Genomic DNA, 24,019 nt, shown 5'->3' with positions numbered 1-24,019 from the left:
CTAGCGACAGGGCATTGAGTAGAGCCCTTGACCTTTTCACCCTGTCAACATCCTGCATAAACATCCTGTTAGCTTGCCCCACCCTATGCAGATAACAGCTTCCTGCTCCCCCCACCCTACAGGAACTATATAAACCCTCCTGGAGAAAAATAAAGTTGCACCTTGATCAGAATCTTGTCTTGGTGTATTTCCTTTGTGTCTCCTGTCCCTATCATTCCGTCCTTAGGGTGGTGGAGAACCTGTTGAAGCCCTGCTGGCCGGGGCAAGATTCCAGGTCATACCACCCGAGGCCTGGCTCTTTATGTGTGTGTTGGGACCCTGAGGTCAGGTCCTCACACTCGTACACCAAGAACTTTACTGACGGAGTCATGACTCCTGCTGTACACATCTGTTTCAATAAACACATTTGATATCCAGTTTCTGTTGATTAATGTGCAGTGGGACTGAGGTCAGAATCAGAACAAGAAGAGGTTGAATTGGATAGAAGAATCTACTCCCAGTTCAGTCCTGTCAGTAAAATAAGTATCCGATGAATAAAATTAAAACAAAAATGAAAACATAACAGCATGTTAATATGTCCATCACCATCACTCATTATTACCATCACTGTAAACACATGTGAAGATAAAAATCCCCTCAAAGCTTCGAAGTGTCAGTGGGCAAGGATATAATGGTTCATATATCACAAATAGTATGATTGTGTTTATATACTGTAATTCATATTTTATGTTTAGTGTATCTTCCTAAACACTTTATAATGCATCCATGAGCAAGACTTCTTCTGTCCTTTCTTAGGATTAAGTAGGAGGGGGATAAGTAACAGAGGGATTCCCTCAGCAAACAAGGAAGTCACTACAGAAACCACAGTAGGGACAGGACTCCCACAGGCTCAGTTGTCCTAAGGCAGAGTGATAGTGTCAAGGCTGACCAGCCTCAGAAGAGGTGGCTCGGCATGGTGTCCATTCAGGTGCTTTGGATGCAAACTGACCAAAACTTTACAACCCTGAGCTGAAGCCCTCTGCTTAACAAAGGAAACTGGAAACTTCAGAAAGACACTCATACTGAACCTCTGTCTAACAACTGATGATGCTGGCCCCCTCTGCTCCTGATTGGCTCTTCAGCACTGAAGGTACCCAGCCCAGCACCAATAGGTGGAGTATTTCACAGTCCTCAGGCAGGCAGGCTGGCCTGCTTCTCTGACCACCATCCTCTCATCTCCTCTCCTCTACCATGGTGGGTCTGTGGCTCCCCAGAGGCCCTTGTGTGGCTGTAGTCCTGACGCTGATGATGCTGAGCCATCCTGTGGCTTTGGTCAAGTACCCCCGACGTAAGTGCACACCTCAGGGGCTGAGCTGCTGTGGGTGGGGAAGGCAGGGAGCTACCTTTGTTTGGTCTACATTAGGCCTTTTAAAACTTGTCATTTTTTTCTTTGACCACTTCTTTTAATCACATGAATCTCAAATTATTTCCATATGAAAGGATCTTGCTCCTTTGAGACCTGTGAATGGCATCACACATGGGTCCTGTCCCCGTCCTTCCTCATGAGACTCCTCCAGCCTGACATCACATTTCTTAGGATCTGGAAAAGATGAAGAAATCAGGTGTTGAAATAATGACCTGTCCAGAACCTCTTTAAAATATTAAGAGAGAAAAAAGGGAATGTTTCTTTTAAAATTTTATGAGTGATTAAGAAGAATTGGGAGGCTCTATCCTAGAAGACTGTGTTGTGCCCTCACTGGGATCTGTAGCGTTAGCACATCTGGCTAATATCCCAGGAGGGGTCAAGGGCATCCCCTCTTCTCCCTGATCCCAGTGTTCATGAGCCCTGCACCCCTGTGGTGGGGGTGCTGTCACAGGAAGTAGTCAGTGTTCCCTCCCTACTGTGGGAGGGACCCTGGAGCCGACCCTGGAACTTAACGCTTGAGTCACCCTCCTAGACAAGGGGCATCCACGGTGTGCTCTTCAGCGTCTTGAAGACTTAATGGTTCCTCTGACAACCTAGCACAGTATGGCGTCCTCTGTAGCTCAGAACCAGCCCACACCATTTCTCCAGCATCAGCCGCCTTCCTGCCTGAGTGTAAAGCAGAGGATTCAACTGGTTTTAGATATCAAATTCCATTTTCATATATCAACAGTGGTCAGAATCAACAATTTCATACGGTTCAATCTGTGCACCCCCAGCAAGGGTGCAGACAGTGTGAAGGCTGCTACCATCTCCCGGTTTAGAAGCCAGTCAGCAAATAAAGGCCACTGGTCTGCCAAGGTTCCCCCAAATCTTGTAGATTCCTTCATCTTGATGTCTGTTCTCGATCATCCATGTTGAGTTGTTGGTATTTACAATTCCTCTCTGGCCTTTCCCAGTGATGTGATGCAAAACCCAAGATGTAAATATGAATATATGTATTATGTATGTACACATGCATGCATGCGTGCCTGTGTGTGTGCATGCATGCACACGTGTGCGTAGGCTGATTTCTGCAGTTCTAGAGTTTAGGAAATACAGTATTCAAGGGCTCACAGCTACTGTGTGTATGTTTGCTTCATGATCCTATGCAGGAAGCAGGGCACAAAAATGGGGGGGGGGGAGAGAGAGAGAGAGAGAGGAGAGGAGAGAGAGAGAGAGAGAGAGAGAGAGCTGCTTTCACAGGCTGCATTGACAGCAATGATCCAACTCCCACAACGAAGTCCTTACCCCTTTCATTACGATAAGTCCCCATGACAAGGTCACTTGTTAAATGTTCTACTTCTCGTCTCTGTTGCAAGGGGGACAGTGTTTCCAACACTAGAGGACATTCACACACCAGAGCACCAGGACTCCAAACCCGAGTCCTTCTTTCTTGCAGAATATGAGGGAGTGGTCCCTTGGGGTATCAGGAGCCTCCCCCATGGCTTATCTGGCCCTAGCCCACCAAGCAGCTTCCCTGTTTAGTCCAGTGGTCAACCTCTCACATGGATATACTTGGCTTTGCCTCATGGGGACTCTATGGTGGCCTTAGTCCTGTGGTCCCCAGGTGGCGCCTGGGTGAGGTCTCTGTGGTGGCCCAGCCCTTGCAACAAAACCTGGGTCATGCTTCACGTGAATCTGGATGGAAACCCCGGTGGCCGACAGCCCTTGCCCTCAGTGCACCTGCAGTGTTAGCAGCACATTGATGCCTCCACAGTTAGCAGCAGTGGCCTCTGGACTGGCTGGTAAGCCACACCTGCACTTCCTTGTGCTGTGGACTAGGAGGGCAGGGGCAGGGGCCTTGTGCTGGGAGAAAGTGAAGCATCATCAAGTGTTTCCCTTCCTCATCAGTCAGGGTTTCTAAGTAAAACACGGGGCAAGAAGCTCAATCTGAAAACCTGAATTCAGACAGCAAACAAGTGCTCAGCTAGGCACCCCATTTCCTTATTTGCTGTGTCCTGCACCCTTGTGCTGGGCAAACGGCTGCAGAAGGCGGAGAGAATGAGAGCAGGCTTATGCTGCCAACCACAGGATGACAGAGAACAGCAATTGCATGCACATGTGTTTTAACTCTCTCTCCTTCAGGAAGGCCCTCAGGGACTTGTGGATAGTAAGATCAGCTTTGTCTGCTCTGGAATTCACTCCTCGGTGTCAGCATTCCTTCTGGGCAAAGAGAGTTTTGTGGTGCAGGTCTCTACTGATGGTCCGGCTCACAACAGTCTGTAACTCCAGATCCAGGAGACCGAACACCCTATCCTGGCTTCTGTGGGCATTGCACACAGGTAGTGCACGTACAGACAAGCAGCACGCACACATGCACATGGATCAAAATAAGCACGTATAATTTGGAAGAAAACAAGCTTCTCCGAGGGCCAGAGAGATGGGCTAGTGGGTCAAAGGGCTTGCCATCAAGCCTTCACAGCCTGAGTTAGAACTCTGATCCCGCACGGTGAAGGCAGAGAACTGAAGTTGCACACATGTGTCATGGCACACTCACACACACACACATACACACACACACACACACCAAATAAGATGCAATAAAAAACAAACAGAAAATTTATTAAAATATGTTATCAGTGTATCTTTCTGGGCTACATTGTGTTGATATGACACATAAATATTTCAGATCTAGCCAGGCAGTGGTGGCGCACGCCTTTAATTCCAGCACTCGGGAGGCAGAGCCAGGTGGATCTCTGTGAGTTCGAGGCCAGCCTGGGCTACCAAGTGAGTTCCAGGAGAGGCGCAAAGCTACACAGAGAAACCCTGTCTCGGAAAAAAAAATATTTAAGATCTATTTTTATTACTTTTAATTATGTGTGTGGTGTGTGTGTGTACACGTGTGTGTACACATGTGTGAAGGTGCCCACAGAGTTTAGAAAAGGACATTGGATCCCCTGGAGCTGGATTTACAGGCAGTTATGAGCCACCTGATGTAGGTTTGGGGAACCAAACCTAGGTCTGCTGTAACAGCAGTGAGTGATCTTAACTACTGAGCTGTCTCTCAGCTCCTGACATACCAGTGTATGTACAGTGGCTGGTAATCGTGCTAAGCATCCCATCTTCCCAAGCGCCAGCCATTTACATGTTGAATTCCTTACTCTTCTAGCCGTGTGGATGTGCACTGTGGATTTGCTTTAACTCCGCAATAACCCCACGGCGCTGTAGAAAAGCAGGAACGACCTCTGACCTCCTTTTGTCCCCTTTCAACTTTGTCACCTACCTTCCTCTGCCGTCCCCAGGCTCCGGTGACCACTGAATTATGATCCTAATTAGTCTTATCAATAAAAACCAGGAGTCAGATATCGGGGTGAAAGCTGAAAGATCAGAGAAGCAAAGGAGCACTGACTATAGACTTCTTACCTCTACGAATCCTCAGACCAAAAGGGGAGCCAGATCCTGTCTCCATCCACCTTATAGTCTTGTCTCCACCTCCCGAGTGCTGGGACTAAAGCTGTGTGCCACCACTGCCTGCCCTCTGTGGTTAACTAGTGGCTAGCTCTGCCCTCTGATCCCCAGGCAAGCTTTATTTGTTAGAACACAAACAAAATATCCCACAGCAGAGCCCCGTCCCCCCCACACTTTGTTCCTCATCCAGGTTGACTTTTCAGTTCACAGGCGAGTGGGAACATGTCCCATTTGTCTTTCTGACTCTGGCTCATTTCATTTAGCATAATAGCTTCCTGTTGCATCCAGGTTGCTCCAAGTGACGGGACCTCATTCCCTTCACGGCTGAGTAGGATCCCACTGTGTACACACACTTCCTTTATCCATCCATCCATGGGTAGGCGTCGCGGCTGACTGCACACTTCACTATGGGGAGTAGCACTGCGGCGAACAGACTCAGATTTCTTCTGGGCACAAAGATTTCATCTTTGAGTTAATACCCACAAGTGTTTAGTTTTATGAGGAATCTCCAGTGTTCACTGTGTGTCTGTATTAATATTCATCTCTGACAGTGTGGGATTTTTCCCTTTCTCTCCGTCCTCACCAGCGCTTGTTAATTTTTGCTGAGCCACCCTACCTGCTGGGACAATATTCCACTGTGGTTCTGGTTTGCACTTCCTTCGTGGTTGGTGAGACTATTCCTCAAATGCTTGTTGGCCATTTGCACCCTATGTCTTGTTCTGAGACGTGTCTTTTTAGCTCCCTTCCCTGTGTTTTAATTGGCTTATTTGGTTTTCTGATGCTCACGTTTAAAAAGATTGTTTTATGGGCAGTGGTGGGACACACCTTTAATCCCAGTACACCAGAGGCAGAGGCAGATTGATCTCTGTGGTTCAAGGACAACCTGGTCTATAAATCGACCTCCAGGTTAGCCAGAGCTACACAGAGAAACCCTATCTTGAAAAAAAATTGTTTCATGTATATGGGAGGTTTAACTGCATGTGTGTGTGTGTGTGCGCACCATGAGAATGCAGTTCCCACAGAGGCTAGATAACGGCATCAAATCCCCAAGAACTGGAGTTACAGACAGGTGTGGGCCACCGTGTGGTTGCTGGGAATCAAACCCAGGTCCTTGGTAAGAACAGCGAAAGTTCCTAACCGATGAGCCACCTCTCCAGGCCTGGTCTTTAAAGGTCTCTTTCAACAAGTTCATTATTGCTGCAGAACGTGCTGCTGTCTTTTGTGTGTGGCAACTTCACTGAATTTATCAGTGAACAGCTTTTTGGTGGCTTGTTTAGGTTTTTCTGTGTATTAAAATCATGGTGCTTGCAAACATGGTTAACTCCCTTCCGATTTGGATATTTCTGATTTTTATCGTTTAATAGCCCTTGCAAAGGCTTCCAGTAATGCACTGAATAAGGGCAGTGAGTATGGATGGCCTATGTCTTACCAGATCCAGGAGGAGATGGCATTAGCTCCTCCTACTCTGAAATTGACTGTGTTATATATATATATATATTGCCATTATCGTTTTGATGTGTGTTCCTTCTACACCTAACTTTTTTTGAGTTTTTGCTTATCATAAACAGCATGAATTTTATCAAACACTTTCCTTATGTCTACTGATAACTAGTGACATGTTGTTTTAAACCTTCATTCATGTTGATGTATTATTTCACACTTATTTATTTACATTTATCAGACCATCCTTGCATCTGGAAGATGAATCATACTTGGACATGGCCTATGGATTTTTGATGTGCTGTTGAATTTGATTTGCTAGAGTTTTATTGGCACCTTTTTTTTAAATAAAGACTATGGCTGGTTTATTTTTGGCTGGATCTCTGAGAAAGGGTTGACAAAGAGCTATCCATTTCAGATTTTAGATGAGTGTAACTGCAATGGGAATTAATTCTTAAAATGTTCCATGAAATCTGGCAGCGCCATCAAGACCTAGAGTCTCCTTCTGATCGACCTATTTTGCTTTTATGTCTCTTCCTGATTCCGTTACTGTGGGCTGTGCTTGTTCAGGGACTTACCCCTCTGCTCCAGGCTTGCCCGATGTTTAACACAGACTCCTCAAGGCAGTGTCTCTCAAGCCTTGTATTTCCCAGCTAACGGATAACATCCTTTCTTAATCTCTAATTGTATTGCGTTGGGATTTCTCTTTTTTGTTTCTTGGTCAGAATAGCTAATGGTTTGTCATTTTTGATAATCCTTTTTACAGCTCTCAGCTTCACCAATTCCTTGTGCCACATATTTTTGTTTTACGTTATTAATTTATGATCTGTATCAAGTCTGGGTTACTGGAAGAGGCAGACAGGCAGAAGAGGGAGACAGGTCATGAACACGGTCGCAGTACATGCTACACTTGATTATCAATGTCTGTATGAAGTCCACCACTTTGTACAATGAGCATACTCTGGTGTATAACTCTAAAAAAACAACAAAAAAACCACCCAAACTTCCCATCCTAACAGCTTTTGCTGATACCCACAGATAATATGTTGTGTGATTATCTTTGCTTCTTTCTGGAAAGTTCTTTATTTTCCTTCTTAGTTTCTTCAATTATGTGTCGGCCTTTTAGGGGCATGTTGTATAATCCATCCCTGTTTGTATTGTTTCCACTTTACTAATTGTTTTTTAATTGTAGTTTTACTTTATTATGGTCTGGGACGATGCATGAGCTGATTTTGAGGCAAAATTTATTGAGCCTTAATTTACAGTTCAACATGTGCTCTGTCCTGGGAATATGCACGCTGCTAGGACAGCTGTGTGCTCTGCTGCCATTGGATGGGATGTTCTGTGACTGTACCTTAGGTCCATTTGCTGTGCCTTGTGGTTTAACTCAGCAGTTTCCTTGATGATTCTCTGGTCATTGAGAATAGGGTATTGACAACCCTATTTATTACTGTGTTAGAGTCTATTTCTCTCTTTAGACCTATTAATATTTGATTTATATACTGTGGTGTTCCCATGTCAGGTGCATGATATATGTCTATTTGTAACTATTTAGTCATTTTGTTAAGTTTATCATTGTATCAATATGCAGCCGCCTTCTTTGTCTCTTTCACTCTTTAAAGTGTAAAGTCTGCTTAACCTGGTAGAAGTATTGTTACTTTGTCTCACTTTTAGTTTCCGTTTGTGTGATGTATCTTTCCCCAGCCTTCATTTCTAGCCTCTTTATGTGTTCATGAATGTGATGAATTTCTTGTAAACAGTATGTATATTTTTTCATTCTTTCATCCAGTTTGTATCAGTTGATTGGTGAATTTAATTCATTTGTATTCAAGGTTATTTTTTATTATATTTTCCTTCCTTCCTTCCTTCTTCTCCCCTCCTCTTTCTTTTTTTGCATGCCACAGCACATATGGAGGTCAGAGGACAACTTACAGGGTAAATTCTCTCCTTTCACCATGGGGGAACTGGGGATTAAAGTCAGGTCATCAGGCTTGCCAGCAAGTCCTATTACTCACTGTTACTTGATGTTACTCACTGTTACTCTGTTACTGAGGCACCTTCCCCACCCAATACTTAAGGTTCTCATCACGAGGTATGAATTCCCTCTGCAATTTTCATTGTGTTATTTGTGTTTTCTATTTCTGTTTCTTTCCAGCTCTCTTAATATTCAGTTTTGTAGCTGTGATTTTCTCTCATTCAGAGCTTTTATTCTCTTTCATGTACATGTCCTACTTGATTGTATGTATTCACATGTCTCCATTGTAGATGAATTCCTAAAGTCTTATTAAATAAGAAACACAGCCAAATACAGAGGTACAAGCCGTAGAGATCAGAGCAATAGCCGCCAACTAACCTTAGCTCACCACCTTGCCATAGCTTCCCAAGAGAATCAGCCTCTTCCTGTCTACCCTGTGCCTTTATTGCCTTCCTGTTCTGCTCTCTCATTGGCTCTTAGCTCAGCCACATCACTTCCTCATCACTGCCTGTCTGTACAGACCTCCAGGTCTCTCTGGTTGGTACTGGGATTAAAGGAGTGTGTCACCATGCTGACCTCTGTTTATGGCTCACTATGGCCTCTGATCTCCAGGCAAACTTTATTAACACACAAATAAAATATCACCATACTTCATAATGTCAGTTATCATCCTTTCGTTTCTAATGTTGGACTCACTCTACTATTTCTTATAAAGTTGGTCCAGCAATAGTAAACTCCCTCAGTTTCTAATTATTTGAGAAATAGTTTATTCTCCTTCATAGTTCAAGGACAGTTTTTCTGTGTGTAATAGTCTTAGACTACAGGAAGTTTTTTCCCTTCAATATTTTTTTCCTATTCTCTTCAAGCCTATAAGGTTTCTTCGAAGACGTCTGATATAAATCTAATGGGCATTCACTTTATGTAAATTGGTATTTGTCTGTTGTTTTAGGATTAGTTCTCTTTGTCTGTCTCTGTGTGTGTGCCTCTCTGTCTCTGTCTCTTTCTCTGATTTGGTCTCTGTCTCCATCTCCCCTACCACCACCGTGTGTGTGTGTGTGTGTGTGTGTGTGTGTGTGTGTGTGTGTGTGTGTTCTTTGTCCCACCATATTCCCTCCTCCAGGTGACTCAGTCCCATCTTTGAGAATGCTGTAGTAGTCTATGTTTTCGGTACTTCCAACAATCTTATTTGAGTGTGATATGCCTTGGTGAAAAATAACTTTGGTGAGAGCTAGTTGGGATTCTTTGAGCTTCTTGTATTTGAATGTATCTTGTAATTGTGTCATTAATTTGAATTCTTCAGACATTTCATACACTTCTTCAAATTGATGTCTGCTTATGGAGAATTGTGATTTTAGAGGTGTTGCATTTCCTTTAATGGTTCTTGTGCTTGCGCTCTCTCTCTCTCTCTCTCTCTCTCTCTCTCTCTCTCTCTCTCTCTCGTGCATTTGCAACTAGTGTAACATTTGCTTCTTCCAGTGTTATTGGATTTTGTAATAAGCAATTTTTTTCATTTAGATAGGTGTGGTAGTTTGGATGTAATTGGCCCCCATAAACTCATAGGAAGTGGCACTATTAGGAGGTGTGGCTTTGTTGGAGGAAGTGTGTCACTGTGGGGGTGGGCTTTGAGGTCTCCTATGCTCAAGTCACACTCAGTGAGGCAGAACACTTCCCATTGCCTGTCGGTCAAGATGTAGGATTCTCAGCTCCAGCACAATGTCTGCCTGCATACTGCTATGTCCCATCATGATGATAATGAACTGAACCTCTGAGCTGCAAATCACCCAATTAAATGTTTTTCTTTATAAGAGTTGCCATGGTCATGGTGTCTCTTCACAGCAATAGAAACCCTAACTAAGACAATAGACTATAGAAATTCAGTGGATTGGATATTTGGAATTTGGTTATGGTAGAACTCAAAAGTGTACTTGGTGTGATTTCTTCATCTTTGGTTAAGCATCATCTGCATGCACTGTGCTGGCTAATTTCATGTCAACTTGACACAGGCTAGAGTCATCTGAGAGGAGGGAACCTCAACTGAGAAAATGCCTCCATAAAATGGGACTGTAGGCAAGTCTGTAGAGTATTTCCTTAATTAGTGATTGATGGGAAGGGCCCAGCCCATTGTGAGTGGTGCCATCCCTGGGCTGGTGGTCCTGGGTTCTATAAGAAAGCAGGCTGAGCAAGCCATGAGGAGCAAGCCAGTAAACAGCACCCCTCCATGGCCTCTGCATTAGCTCCTGCCTCCAGGTTCCTGCCCTGCTTGAGTTCCTGTCCTGACTTCCTTCAATGATGAACAGTGATGTGGGAGCCAAAGAAACCCTTTCCTTCCCAGGTTGCTTTGGTCATGGTTTTCCATCACAGCAATAGAAACCTTCAGTGATTAATAAAGGTTTGCAACTTTACAGCAGATGTTGGAATCCAGTGGTGTGTGTCTGAGTCTACTCAGGAGTCCAGCCCTGATGGCAGTGTTGGTGTAGGACATGAAGAACACTGGCTTGAAGTCTCTCAGCACAAGTACAAGCAACACAAAGGGATGTGACACCAGCAGTCCTACTCTTAAGACATAGCAGACCCCTGAGGACTCTCAGGATGGATGTAGGAGACAAATAGGTTGAGTGGTTATAGCTGTAGAGCTATGAATGGTATTTCCCTCAGTCTGAGAACTAAACATAGTTGGTCTCATGATTCTGGGGACTGTGGCATCAGTAATCACAGGCTCAAGGCTGTGGAACACAGAGCGGAACTTTGTGCCTTGTTCTGAGGTTTGTGGCACTCTTAGCAACACTGGTAGAGTTATCTACCCAGATGGTCTCTGTAGGTCTGAAAGGACAAGCAAACTGTTATCAGGAATTTGGGCACCAGAAGCTGTGATCTAGTGTCCTAAGGTGTGGAGACCTTTCCTGAGTTACCTAGGCCATAGGAAGACAATGTTTAGGCTTGTGGCATGGTTATCCACACTACAGAGGTAGAAAAAACGCAGTACTGCAGAGACTTGGGCTTTTCTGCCATCCTGGAACTGTAGGATATGGGTATAAATGTCTGTGGAAGCTGGGCAGTGGTATTGTATGCCTTTAAACACAGCACTCAGGAGGCAGAAAGGCCAGCCTGGTCTACAGAGCAAGTACAACCAGGACTACACAGAGAAACCCTGTTTCAAAAAAACAAGAACAAAAGAAAGAAGAAAGAAAGAAAGAAAGAAAGAAAGAAAGAAAGAAAGAAAGAAAGAAAGGAAGGAAGAAAGGAAGGAAGGAAGGAAGGAAAGAAGGAAGGAAGGAAGAAAGAAAGAAAGAAAGAAAGAAAGAAAGAAAGAAAGAAAGAAAGAAAGAAAGAAAGAAAGAAAGATAAAGAATGTCTGTGGATTACCTAGGGAGCCTGTGGTGACCCATGGAAAGCTGTGGTAAGGACAGGGCTCGTGGCACTGTTAGCTACAGGACATGGATGAGTCTGTCCTTGGGCCTTGGGAGAACTTGAATGATGCAGAGGCCACATTCCCAAGGCCAATTAAGACTGGATGAATCTGAGATTAGGCTGCTGTAGGAGGAAACAGGGATTTGCCAGCTCTTGCTGGACACATGGGAATACAGTCAGCACTTTGTACCAGCTGCCACACCCCAGATGTTGTGGGATGGAGAGGAGGCCTTTCCTGGCCCTGAAAGAGCAAGTAGGATGGGATGTGAGTTTGTTACCAAGGCAGCAACTGGTCCTGTGGGATGTTGGAGGGGTTACTACAGGTGAGGTGCATACCAACTCAGGGCTTCTGCTGGCCAGGATAGGGGGGAGCTGGCTGTCAGCCTCTGAGCAGTGACTGGGCACCGGCGTGGGTTCTTGGTACCGTGTGGACCAAAGCAAACCCCTTCTCTAGAGCTGAACAGTCACTACTAGGCCACCAAGCTTCCCAAACTGTCATGTGTGAAAGGACTGTCACTCTCCTGCTGTGAAGGCTGTGGTCTGTGTCTATGACAAGGTGCAGTGGTCCTTTCCTGCTCACCTTTCCCTACAGTGGGGTTTCCCCAGCTGTGGTCTGGAGGTGCAGTGTCCCCCACAGTGCCTATGTTTGAACACCCAGTCTCCTGCAGTCACGTTGTTTTTAAAGGTTGTGGAACCTTTAGGAGGTGGAGCATTGTGGGAGGAGGTATGTCACTGGGGAGTGGGTCTTGCAGCTTTATAGCTGGACCACTCCTTATATCTCTCTGCTTCCTGATGGCAGGAGTCCAGCTTTGACCTGTTGAAGGGTTCTCAGAAGGAGAGAGAAATGAGGAAGTATTAGATAGAAATATAGATGTAGATAGCAAGAAAGACAGAGACACAGGATAGCTTTTGGAGGGCTCTGGGTCAATGCCTAGCTTCCCCAACTTTATTCATAATGGGCCCTTTATACACTACCAAGGGAAGAGGCAAAAGACCTTTGATTTCAAGATCAAAGCACAATATACAATCAAGTGTAGATCCTTCAAAGCACCTGGTAACCACACCCCTGGCCAAACTATCCTATTATGCAGCCCTGCTGGGTAAAGCAAGCTCAGATTCTCTGACCTTGAGTGAGGTCTTATTAGGGAACCTCTGTGGGCTCCCACACTTGACTGCACAGGCATTGTGACAAGCTCTCTGGTATTCTGCCCTGCTCCTCCCAGCTCCTCCCCCCTGCTCCTCCTCCCCCCCTGCTCCTTCCCCTCCTGCTCCTCCCTCCTGCTCCTCCCTCCTGCTCCTTCCCCCGCTCCTGCCTTCCTGCTCCTCCCTCCTGCCCCCTGCTCCTCCCTCCTGCTCCTTCTTCCTGCTCCTCTCTCCTGCTCCTCCCTCCTGCTCCTCCCTCCTGCTCCTTCCCCCTGCTCCTCCTTCCTGCTCCTCTCTCCTGCCCCCTGCTCCTCCCTCCTGCTCCTCCTTCCTGCTCCTCCCCCCTGCTCCTTCCCCCTGCTCCTCCTTCCTGCTCCTCTCTCCTCCCTCCTGCTCCTCCCCCTTGCTCCTTCCCCCCTGCTGCTCCTCCCTCCTGCTCCTCCCTCCTGCTCCTCCCCCCTTGCTCCTTCCCCCTGCTCCTCCTCCTGCTCCTTCCCCCTGCTCCTCCTTCCTGCTCCTCCTCCTTGTTCCTCCCTCCTGCTCCTCCCTCCTGCTCCTCCCTCCTGCTCCTCCCTCCTGCTCCTCTCTCTCCTGCTCCTCTCTCTGCTCCTGCCCTCCTGCTCCTCCCTCCTGCTCCTCCCTCCTGCTCCTCCTCCTCCCTCCTGCTCCTCCCTCCTGCTCCTCCCTCCTGCTCCTCCCTCCTGCTCCTCCCCCTTGCTCCTTCCCCCTGCTCCTCCTTCCTGCTCCTCCTCCTTGTTCCTCCCTCCTGCTCCTCCCTCCTGCTCCTCCCTCCTGCTCCTCCCTCCTGCTCCTCCCTCCTGCTCCTCCCTCCTGCTCCTCCCCCCTGCTCCTCCTTCCTGCTCCTCCTCCTTGTTCCTCCCTCCTGCTCCTCTCTCCTGCTCCTCCCTCCTGCTCCTCCCTCCTGCTCCTCCCTCCTGCTCCTCCCTCCTGCTCCTCCCTCCTGCTCCTCCTCCTTCCTGCTCCTCCCTCCTGCTCCTCCTCCTTCCTGCTCCTCCTTCCTGCTCCTCCTTCCTGCTCCTCCCTCCTGCCCCCTGCTCCTCCCCTGCTCCTCCCCTGCTCCTCTCTCCTGCTCCTCCCTCCTGCTCCTCCCTCCTGCTCCTCCCTCCTGCTCCTCCCTGCTCCTCTCTCCTGCTCCTCCTCCTGCTCCTCCCTCCTGCTCCTCCTTCCTGCTCCTCTCTCCTGCTCCTCCCTCCTTGTTCCTCCCTCCTGTTCCTCTCTCCTGCTCCTCCCTCCTGCTCCTCTCCTGCTCCTCTCTCCTGCTCCTCTCTCCTGCTCCTCTCTCCTGCTCCTCCCTCCTGCTCCTCCCTCCTGCTCCTCTCCTGCTCCTCTCCTGCTCCTCTCTCCTGCTCCTCTCTCCTGCTCCTCCCTCCTGCTCCTCCCTCCTGCTCCTCTCTCCTGCTCCTCTCCTGCTCCTCCCCTGCTCCTCTCTCCTGCTCCTCTCTCCTGCTCCTCCCTCCTGCTCCTCCCATCCTGCTCCTCTCTCCTGCTCCTCTCCTGCTCCTCTCTCCTGCTCCTCCCTCCTGCTCCTCCCTCCTGCTCCTCTCCTGCTCCTCTCTCCTGCTCCTCCCTCCTGCTCCTCCCTCCTGCTCCTCCCTCCTGCTCCTCTCCTGCTCCTCTCTCCTGCTCCTCTCTCCTGCTCCTCCCTCCTGCTCCTCTCTCCTGCTCCTCTCTCCTGCTCCTCTCTCCTGCTCCTCCCTCCTGCTCCTCCCCTCCTGCTCCTCCCTCCCTGCTCCTCCTCCTGCTCCTCTCCTGCTCCTCTCTCCTGCTCCTCTCTCCTGCTCCTCCCTCCTGCTCCTCTCTCCTGCTCCTCCCTCCTGCTCCTCCCTCCTGCTCCTCCCTCCTGCTCCTCCCTCCTGCTCCTCCCTCCTGCTCCTCCTCCTTCCTGCTCCTCCCTCCTGCTCCTCCTCCTTCCTGCTCCTCCTTCCTGCTCCTCCTTCCTGCTCCTCCCTCCTGCCCCCTGCTCCTCCCCTGCTCCTCCCCTGCTCCTCTCTCCTGCTCCTCCCTCCTGCTCCTCCCTCCTGCTCCTCCCTCCTGCTCCTCCCTCTGCTCCTCTCCTCCTGCTCCTCCCTCCTGCTCCTCCCTCCTGCTCCTCCTCCTCCTGCTCCTCTCTCCTGCTCCTCTCTCCTGCTCCTCCCTCCTGCTCCTCTCCTGCTCCTCTCTCCTGCTCCTCTCCTGCTCCTCCCTCCTGCTCCTCCTCTCCTGCTCCTCTCCTGCTCCTCTCCTGCTCCTCTCTCCTGCTCCTCTCTCCTGCTCCTCTCTCCTGCTCCTCCCTCCTGCTCCTCTCCTCCTGCTCCTCTCCTGCTCCTCTCCTGCTCCTCTCTCCTGCTCCTCTCTCCTGCTCCTCCCTCCTGCTCCTCCCTCCTGCTCCTCTCTCCTGCTCCTCTCCTGCTCCTCTCTCCTGCTCCTCCCTCCTGCTCCTCCCTCCTGCTCCTCTCCTGCTCCTCTCTCCTGCTCCTCCCTCCTGCTCCTCCCTCCTGCTCCTCCCTCCTGCTCCTCTCCTGCTCCTCTCTCCTGCTCCTCCCCCTCCTGCTCCTCCCTCCTGCTCCTCCCCTGCTCCTCTCTCCTGCTCCTCTCTCCTGCTCCTCCCTCCTGCTCCTCCCTCCTGCTCCTCTCTCCTGCTCCTCTCCTCCTGCTCCTCTCTCCTGCTCCTCCCTCCTGCTCCTCCCCTGCTCCTCCCTCCTGCTCCTCCCTCCTGCTCCTCCCTCCTGCTCCTCCCTCCTGCTCCTCCCTCCTTGTTCCTCCCTCCTTGTTCCTCCCTCCTGCTCCTCCCTCCTGCTCCTCCCTCCTGCTCCTCCCCTGCTCCTCTCTCCTGCTCCTCCCTCCTGCTCCTCCCTCCTGCTCCTCTCTCCTGCTCCTCTCTCCTGCTTCTCCCTCCTGCTCCTCCCTCCTGCTCCTCCCTCCTGCTCCTCCCTCCTCCCTCCTGCTCCTCTCTCCTGCTCCTCTCTCCTCCCTCCTGCTCCTCCCTCCTGCTCCTCCCTCCTGCTCCTGTCTCAGGCTCCCATCTCATGCTCCTGTCTGGTGCTCCCCCCTTGTGCTCCCACCCCTGTGCCTTCCCCACCATGACCGACTGTATCTTTTATCCTTTCAAGTCATAAGTCAAAACAAAATAAAAATTAAAAATAAACTAAGGACTCCACCAGGTTGTTTCAAACCAGATACTTAGTTACAGCAGAGAAGCAGCTAATACCCACCTCCAAACAAGGACCTGAGGCTGACATTTGTTCTTTTTCTCTAGTAAGATTGAACTCGTGGCCTCGGGGTGCTGGTAAGTTCTCTGCCACTGGGATACACCATCCTTATATTTTTATCTTTTTTTTTTTATGTTTTGAAGCAGAGTATTGCAAAGTTGTTATGGTTGGCACCAAACTCATCACATAGACCAGGTAGACCTTGAATTGCCATCCTCCTGTCTCAGCCTCCCAAGCAGCTAAGACTAAAGCGGCACCACCATGCTGGTTGTGATTGACTTTGTTATTTTGTCTTTTTCTCCTGAGTTACCATGGCAACTCTCTGACTTGGAGTACCCCTCACTGACTGGCTGATGTTCAGCGTTCTCCCCTTTGTCTTCCTCAAGCCCGGTGTCCCGCCATCTTGGCTGGTATCTCCCCAGGGAGTTTTACATGAGGTGTGTAGGTTGTAATACACCATGACATCACTGCCAGATTTCCCATCCCAGCCTAACTCTTTCTCACACTGCCATGGACATGCCACGTGGAGAAGTCATTTGACTCCACTGGGCGTTTGTTATGAGTGACAGCGGTGGTACTTGCTGCACGGGGGCATTTGGGCAGCAGGAACACTGCCCACCTGTCACACTGTGTTTACTTCTGTGCCAGCTGGTACCATCCCACCAACAACAGCAGATCCACCGCGACCTCCTACAGTTTCCTTTTGCTCAGAAAGTCACGTCTTCGAAGGGATTGAGATCCCATGACCCCTGCAGCCTGATGGCTGAGCGCCTCTGACCCTCACGTTCTCAGCCCCATGTCCTCAGTTTCCTTGAAATTCATCAACTCTTTCTGAATTTTCACAAGAGTGTTTGTCGCCACACCCGCTTCCTTCCCCTTCTCCACCCTCATTCTTCTAGCTGACATCAACTTACCCTTCTGAGAAGCCGCTCCTTAGTGTCCTGTGCGTGTCTCTAGCGTCTGCCCCATTATCCTCTGTTAATAGACGCGCCTCTGTTTGGATTTTCTCATCCTTGGATAATTTCATCCCTTACTTCCACAATTTCAAGCTCCAAGAGTGGAAAGGAGAGATTGGATTTCCCCTCTTAGGGTTCCCAGGGGCAGCAAGGCCTGACACAGGATCAACACACAGGGGTGTTTTATAGACTGACTGTTCTAGATGGGTGCTGTTTAAGGTGAGGGTGAAGACCTGTGGGCATGAGAAGAAGCAGCAGGTAGTGGATGGAACAGGATCAGAAGGGTTTCCCTGTCCTGCATGGTTTTTGTGCTGGTTAGTTTTAACTGTCAACTTGACACAACTGGAATCAAATCACCTGGGAAGAGCATCTTAGTGAGGAATTATCTATATCAGGATGGCCTATGGACATGTCTGTAGGGGACTGTCTTGATTGTTAGTTGATGTGGGTAGACTCAGCCCACTGTGGGTGGCTCCATTCCCTAGGCAGGGTCCTTGAAGGGTATAGAAGAGGAGGAAGCTAGATGAGAGCCATGAGGATCCATGTGTTTATTCTCTCTCTGCTCCTGACTGTGGACATGATGCTGTACGTTCTTGTGCTGACTTGCTAACAGTCATAGACTGTACTCTGAAATTATCATCCAAATAAGCCCTTGCTCCCCTAAGTTGTCTTTGTCAGGATATTTTATCACAGTAACAAAACTCAACAGTTTCCCCCCTGCCTCAGGTGATCAAGATGGACTTGTGGTGTGGGTGGTCGGGGATTAGAGGACACAGGAGGTGAATTCCTTGCAGGTGTCATAGTTCCCTTCGCTGACCCCCAGTTTGGGGCATTCTGAGTCTCCTCCCAGACAGCCTGTGATGGAGTGTGTTCCTGTCCCCACAGCATGCTTTCTGCTGCAGTTGAAGGCTGAGTGCCGTTACCCTCGACGGGAGGGAGCGTGTGAGGAGTGTGACCAGATTCATCTATAACCAGGAAGAGTTTGCCCACTTTGACAGTGTCGTTGGGAAGTTCCTGGCAGTGACTGAGCTGGGGCGGCCCATAGCTGAGGACTTGAATAGCCAGAAGGACATCCTGGACAACTATCGGGCCTCAGTGGACAGGTGCAGAAATAACTATGCGCTTGTTGAGTGGTTCCTGTTGAAGTTAAAAGGTAAACATTGGACTGGAGGTGCATAGGTGAAAGTGTGTGTGTGTGTGTGTGTGTGTGTGTGTGTGTGTGTGTGTGTGTGTGTGTGAAACTCTGAGGCACTTGTGATCTTCTTGAGGCTTCTTGTTGGTCAAAAGGTCCTCCAGGGGAGGCAGAGAGCTCAGTGGTTCAGAGCAAGTACTGTTCTTACAGTTCTCAGTACCCACGTTTGCGGCTCACAGAAGCCTGCAACTCCAGCCCCAGGGGATCCTAGTCCCTCTACTGGCTCCCATGAGTGTTGCACACACACACGTGAAAATGCACGCACACACACAAACATGTGCACTCGTGCACATAATCAAAAATAAAAACAAAATCTTTTTAACGTTCCTCCTTTTTGTTTGTTTTCTTTCTTAGCATCTGTATTTTACATCATTGAAATGGTTAGACAGTCTGAGAAGATGGCTCAGTGGTTAAGAGCACTTGCTGCTCTTCCAGAGGAGCCAAGTTCGGTTTCCAGCACCCACACTAGGTAGCTCGTTCACAAATGCCTGTGACTCCAGCTCCAGGGCTTACACCCTCTTCTGGCCTCCACAGGCACTGGCACACATGTCACACACACACACACACACACACACACACACACACACACACACACACATAATAAATGAACATAAATCTCTTTTTAAATGATTGGGAAGCTGGCTTTTAAGGCATAATTTTGTTCTTAATGTACTGTGTTGCTGTTTTATATAGTACTGCTAATAATGAAGTGGTGGCAGATTCGTTCTTCAGGTGAGGTGGTTTAGCACACACTCTCTGTTAGACTGTTGTTTTCTGTGCTGCCAAATAGTTCAGAAAAAAACAAATAGACACAAGTGTGCAAGAGAGAGAGATTCATGGCAGGGAGCAGTGATGGGAAAATAGTGGGATGGGGATGAACAGAATGTATTATGTACCTGTGTGAAGTTGTGTAAGAACAAGTTTAACGAATCACGTAAAACATGTAACTACACTTATAAAAAAGAATGCCTCTCTTTCATTTGTAATGCCCATTTCCTTCAATTCTGTGTTTCTATAACTTGGTTCACATTGCGGGGGAAGTCCATTCCTGTTCTAAGTGTGATGGTTTGAAAGAAAATGACCCCCAAAGGGAGTGGCACTATTAGGAGGTATGGCCTTGTTGGAAGAAGTGTGTCACTGTGGGGTGGGCTTTGAGGTCTCATTTGCTCAAGCTTCACTCAGTGCCACAACACTTCCTGTTGCCTGCAAGATGTCGGACTCTCAGCTACTTCTCCAGCACCATGTCTGCCTGCACACCACCATGTCCCACCATGGTGATAATGGACTGAACCTCTGAACTGTAAGTGAGCCACCCCAATTAAATGTTTTACGTCATAAGAGTTGCCGTGGTCACTGTGTCTCTTCACAGCAATAGAGACCCTAACTAAAACATTAAGCGTCACCCATTGTCCGCTACCCTGAATTCCAGTGTTTTCCTCAGTGATCCAGAATCTCCCATCTACATTTTAACCAGGCCTGATGCTGCTTAGCTTCTTGAACATATCTTATTTTATTTTTAATTACACACATATGTGTATGTGCATGTGAGTGCAGTGCTCACAGAGGTCAGAAGAGGGCGCTGGATCCCCTAGAGCTGGAGTTACAAGTGGTTGTGAGCCCCCAGAAAGGAACTTGGGTCCTCTGCAAGAGCAGCAAGTGCTTTTAACTGCTGAGTCACCTCCCCAGACCCCTTGCTTAGTTTTTGAGATGAGATCGGGCCTATTCAGGGCTGTGTGGCCATAGACTGTTTATGAAATTTCTCTGCTGACACTTCACTGACATTTGCTTTGGTAATTTCCCCAGTTTAGGGTTTACATTTTTATTTTTCATTGCTTTCTTTGAAGAAATTTTTATTCATGAGAATTTCTGAAAAAATATTAGTGTGTGCCAATCAGTCCTAGAAGTGTCATCTCTCAGGACTGAGAGGAAACATTTCCCCAGGTTCCTCCTTTAAAATAAATGCCGGATAGAGGCTGGTGTATGAAGGACTGTCCCAAGACCAAGCCCCGGTGACAGTGAGCCCCAGACCCTGGCTGGGCCTCAAGTGTCAGCTCAGAAAGAGACACAGTTGTACAATGACAGCAATTCTGATTTCAGATACGTTTGTTTTGCAAAGGAGAGTGTCACATAGTGTGTCTGTGTGTGTATGTGTATGTGAGAGAGACAGACACAGAGACAGAGAGAGACAGAGACTGAGAGACAGAGACAGAGACAGACAGACACAGACAGACACAGAGAGAAGAGAATGCCGTCTCATGTGTGTGGAGATCACAAGCTTGCAGGACTGAGTCACTCCTTCCTCCACATGGGTCCTGGGAGTCAGAAATTCTCATGAATAAAAATTTCTTCAAAGAAAGCAATGAAAAATAAAAATGTAAACCCTAAACTGGGGAAATTACCAAAGCAAATGTCAGTGAAGTGTCAGCAGAGAAATTTCATAAACAGTCTATGGCCACACAGCCCTGAATAGGCCCGATCTCAGGTCATCGGTCTTGGCAGCAATCACTTTTACCTGATGAGCCATCTCGCTGGCCCTAAATGTAATGACTTTTTAGAATTTTATTTCATCACAACCCCGGAGAATCACCTCTCTCTGCGCCTGTTTCCCAGGGTAGAATCATTCCTTAGCTATTTGGGGGTGTACACATTGAGGTGCTGTGCCCACAATCCAACCACACTGCTTTCAGTTGAAAAACTGAAAAGATTTCAGTTCAATAATGAATTATTTTTTCAAGCTATAAAATAAAACCTTAAGAGTTCCTCAGAGCCAACGGGTCCTGCGATCAGGATTAATGTCAGGAATAAACCAGGAAGGTCTGGGACTTCATCTAGGTGGATGGAGGAAGACAGACAGACAGACAGACAACCTGGGAGGACACTCCGCCCTCATCACTTATTCTCACCTCCCTTTCTCCTCTAGTTGAGCCCCAGGTGACTGTGTACCCAACAAAGACGCGTCCCCTGGACCACCACAACCTCCTGGTCTGCTCTGTGAGCGGCTTCTACCCCGGAAACATTGAAGTCAGATGGTTCCGGAACAACCAGGAGGAGAAGACTGGGGTTGTGTCCACGGGCCTGATCCAGAATGGAGACTGGACCTTCCAGACCCTGGTGATGCTGGAGATGGTTCCTCAGAGTGGAGAGGTTTACACCTGCCAGGTGGAGCATCCCAGTCTGACCCGCCCTTCCACAGTGGAGTGGAGTGAGTGGGAAGCTCCTGACTAGTGAATCCCTGCCCATGGGGAAGGGGGCGTGGTTTACCCGAGCCTATCAGCTCTCTGACCCTGAGAATCCCCGCCCACCAGGTAGGGGGCGTGCCTTATTCCACAGGGAATGATGCATAAACTTTCCAAGTTACTGACCTTTATTCCTCACCCAGTTCAATGTCTACATCCACTATACTGCTGATTAAGAAGGGAGCCATGTGGAAATGTGCCCAAACAGAAAGTCATTGAAAAATAAAATAATTAGAAAGATTAGGTGAAAGTTCCTAGCGCCTTCTGCCAAACGTGTCAATGAAGACAGATATCTCCAGCACAGCACACAGCAGGAGCGAGGTTCTCTGGCAAGAAAGTGTACCTCTAAGGTTTAGGCCATGACCCCAGAAAGGAACTGAAGTTAGATACACCTCCTCAGGACAGCAGCTTTAAGAGTAAAGTGGGCCGGGCGGTGGTGGCGCACGCCTTTAATCCCAGCACTCGGGAGGCAGAGGCAGGCGGATCTCTGTGAGTTCGAGGCCAGCCTGGTCTCCAAAGCGAGTTCCAGGAAAGGCGCAAAGCTACACAGAGAAACCCTGTCTCGAAAAACCAAAAAAAAAAAAAAAAAAAGAGTAAAGTGGAGCTGCTGGCCCAGGCTTTACTGGCCATCCTACTCTCAGCAATCAGGAGGCAGAGGCAGGCACATCTCCGAGTTCAAGGCCAGCCTGGGCTACAGAGCAAATTCCAGGGGGGCCAGGGCTACACAGAGAAACCCTGTCCTGAGAACATCAACAACACAGTCAGTGGATGATGAATTTCACCAACTTCAGTTCTCTATGGTGCAGAGGACTCTTAAGTGAGATGCATGTCCTCCACAACAGGCTGTTTTCTCCAGAGCTACAGGTGATATTGGACCAAGTTACTCATGAACCCCAGGCAGCCGCCCCAGTTCATGTCATCCCACAAGTGCAAGAGAAGGTGGGCTCCACACCTGAAGATGTTGGATGTGCAGATGAGTCCAGCAGGGGACCAAGTGCAGATGAATCCGTAGCAGGATAGAGACAAAGGCCGCTCTGGGTCTGGGTCACGATGTGCCTGGTTCCTCTTGGTCTGGTTCCATTCTGACCCTGTGTCTGTGGCTGGTGCCCTCAGAAAATGCCTGCGGGCACCACAGCTGGCTTCTCGGTCTGATATGCTCCTTGTCTGTTGGTTGTAGAGACCACTCGTGGGCACCATATTGTTGGCCAGCATGTGTAGTATGCAGCGCTACCCAGCCACCAGCTGCTGCCGCTGTGCTGACAGAAATGATGTCACGAGGTCCATTGTGAGGGCTAGTGTAGATTACAAAGCAACAGCAGCTATCTGCCTTCCCATCCATGGCTGCAGCTGCAGTCTTCCACGTAGGCGGCTTTGTGTGACTCTGGAATGTCTTTCCAGGAGTGGCCAGTTCTGGCTCCCCTAGTGCTCTGACTATCAGGACCCCAATGAGGGGTGCTGAATTTGAGATAAAACCCACACCTGGCTTCCCTCCTCAGGGGCTCAGTCCATGTCTGCACAGAGCAAGACGCTGAGTGGAGTTGTGGTCGGCGTGCTGGGTCTGCTGTCCCTTGCAGGGGGGCTGTTCATCTATTTCAGGAACTGACAGGTAAGGAGCCTGGTGGTGGTCAATAGTCTCCATAGCATTTCAGGGGAGAGTCGTGGCTTTGCGGAGGTTAGTTATCAGGGAGTCAGCAGAACCTTTGTGAAGATGGCCATCCCCTAGGTGACCTCAAACTCTAAGCAGCTTCTGAACTCAACAGCCTACGGCTGCTAGAGTGCAACCTGAAGAGCAGTGACTTGCAGGTAAGAGAAAGATTAACCAGGCTGGAAGAACAGGTTGAGAAACGCAGAGAAGGAAGAGCTACTGGGCACTGCCAGGGTCCGGCCAGGCGGTTCGCACTGAGCCTCATTCCTGTACTTACTGAAGGCCTGTGCTCTGAGGCAGCGCTGACTTGGGGGCTTGAGAAGTTCCTCTGCTCACGTCATGCTGTCAGGAGAGGCCTGGGGTGGTGAGAGAAGCCACTGCAGGGTCAGGTCTGGAAAGGCCACTGTCCCCTGTGCTCTGCAGGACTCCTGAGCTGAGGAGAGGTGCCAAGGCTGGAGGAAGGTGCTCCCCTGTCTCCATGGCATGAAAACGTGTCCTGCCTGGTTCACATTCCTCCATTGACAGTGCTACCCAGGACCCGGCTCCTCCTGGTTCCGGACCCTGCAGACCTGCGCTCCCTGATGGCCTGCTCAGCCCCTGCCTGGGCCTGCAGCCCCGGGACAGAAGGCCTCTCCTCTTCCCTGTCCTGCCCCCATGGATCCCCCGCCCTTTGTCTGGTGCATCTGAGCCCATCCTGTGACACTATCCCTTATCACATTTTTTCCTCAAATAAGCATGCAGTTTTAAGGACAAGATGTAGAAAACAGAAAGGAAAGATTATATCACCACAACATAGCTTTCATTTAGTTACAAGTATGTGAGGTAATGCACCTGCTGAATTCTGAATTCAGACATTCCGAGTATGTGTGTGTGTGTGTGTGTGTGTGTGTGTGTGTGTGTGTGTGTAAATCAAACACGATGTTCCACATTGTAGTTACATATATATCCCTGACTGGCCTGTAA

At 48.9% G+C, this 24,019-nt stretch overlaps 1 pseudogene; it reads left to right on the top strand.

Moving 5' to 3' along the window:
- Nucleotides 1-1,194: 1,194 nt before the first annotated feature.
- Nucleotides 1,195-23,014, top strand: LOC128114346 (H-2 class II histocompatibility antigen, E-Q beta chain-like; annotated as a pseudogene).
- The last annotated feature ends 1,005 nt before the right edge of the window (nucleotides 23,015-24,019 follow it).

Source organism: Peromyscus californicus, unplaced genomic scaffold (genome assembly GCF_007827085.1).
Source record: "Peromyscus californicus insignis strain IS unplaced genomic scaffold, ASM782708v3 Scaffold_19__1_contigs__length_69161282, whole genome shotgun sequence".
Classification (NCBI taxonomy): Eukaryota; Metazoa; Chordata; class Mammalia; order Rodentia; family Cricetidae; genus Peromyscus; species Peromyscus californicus.
This window is presented reverse-complemented; position numbering and strand designations above follow the sequence as displayed.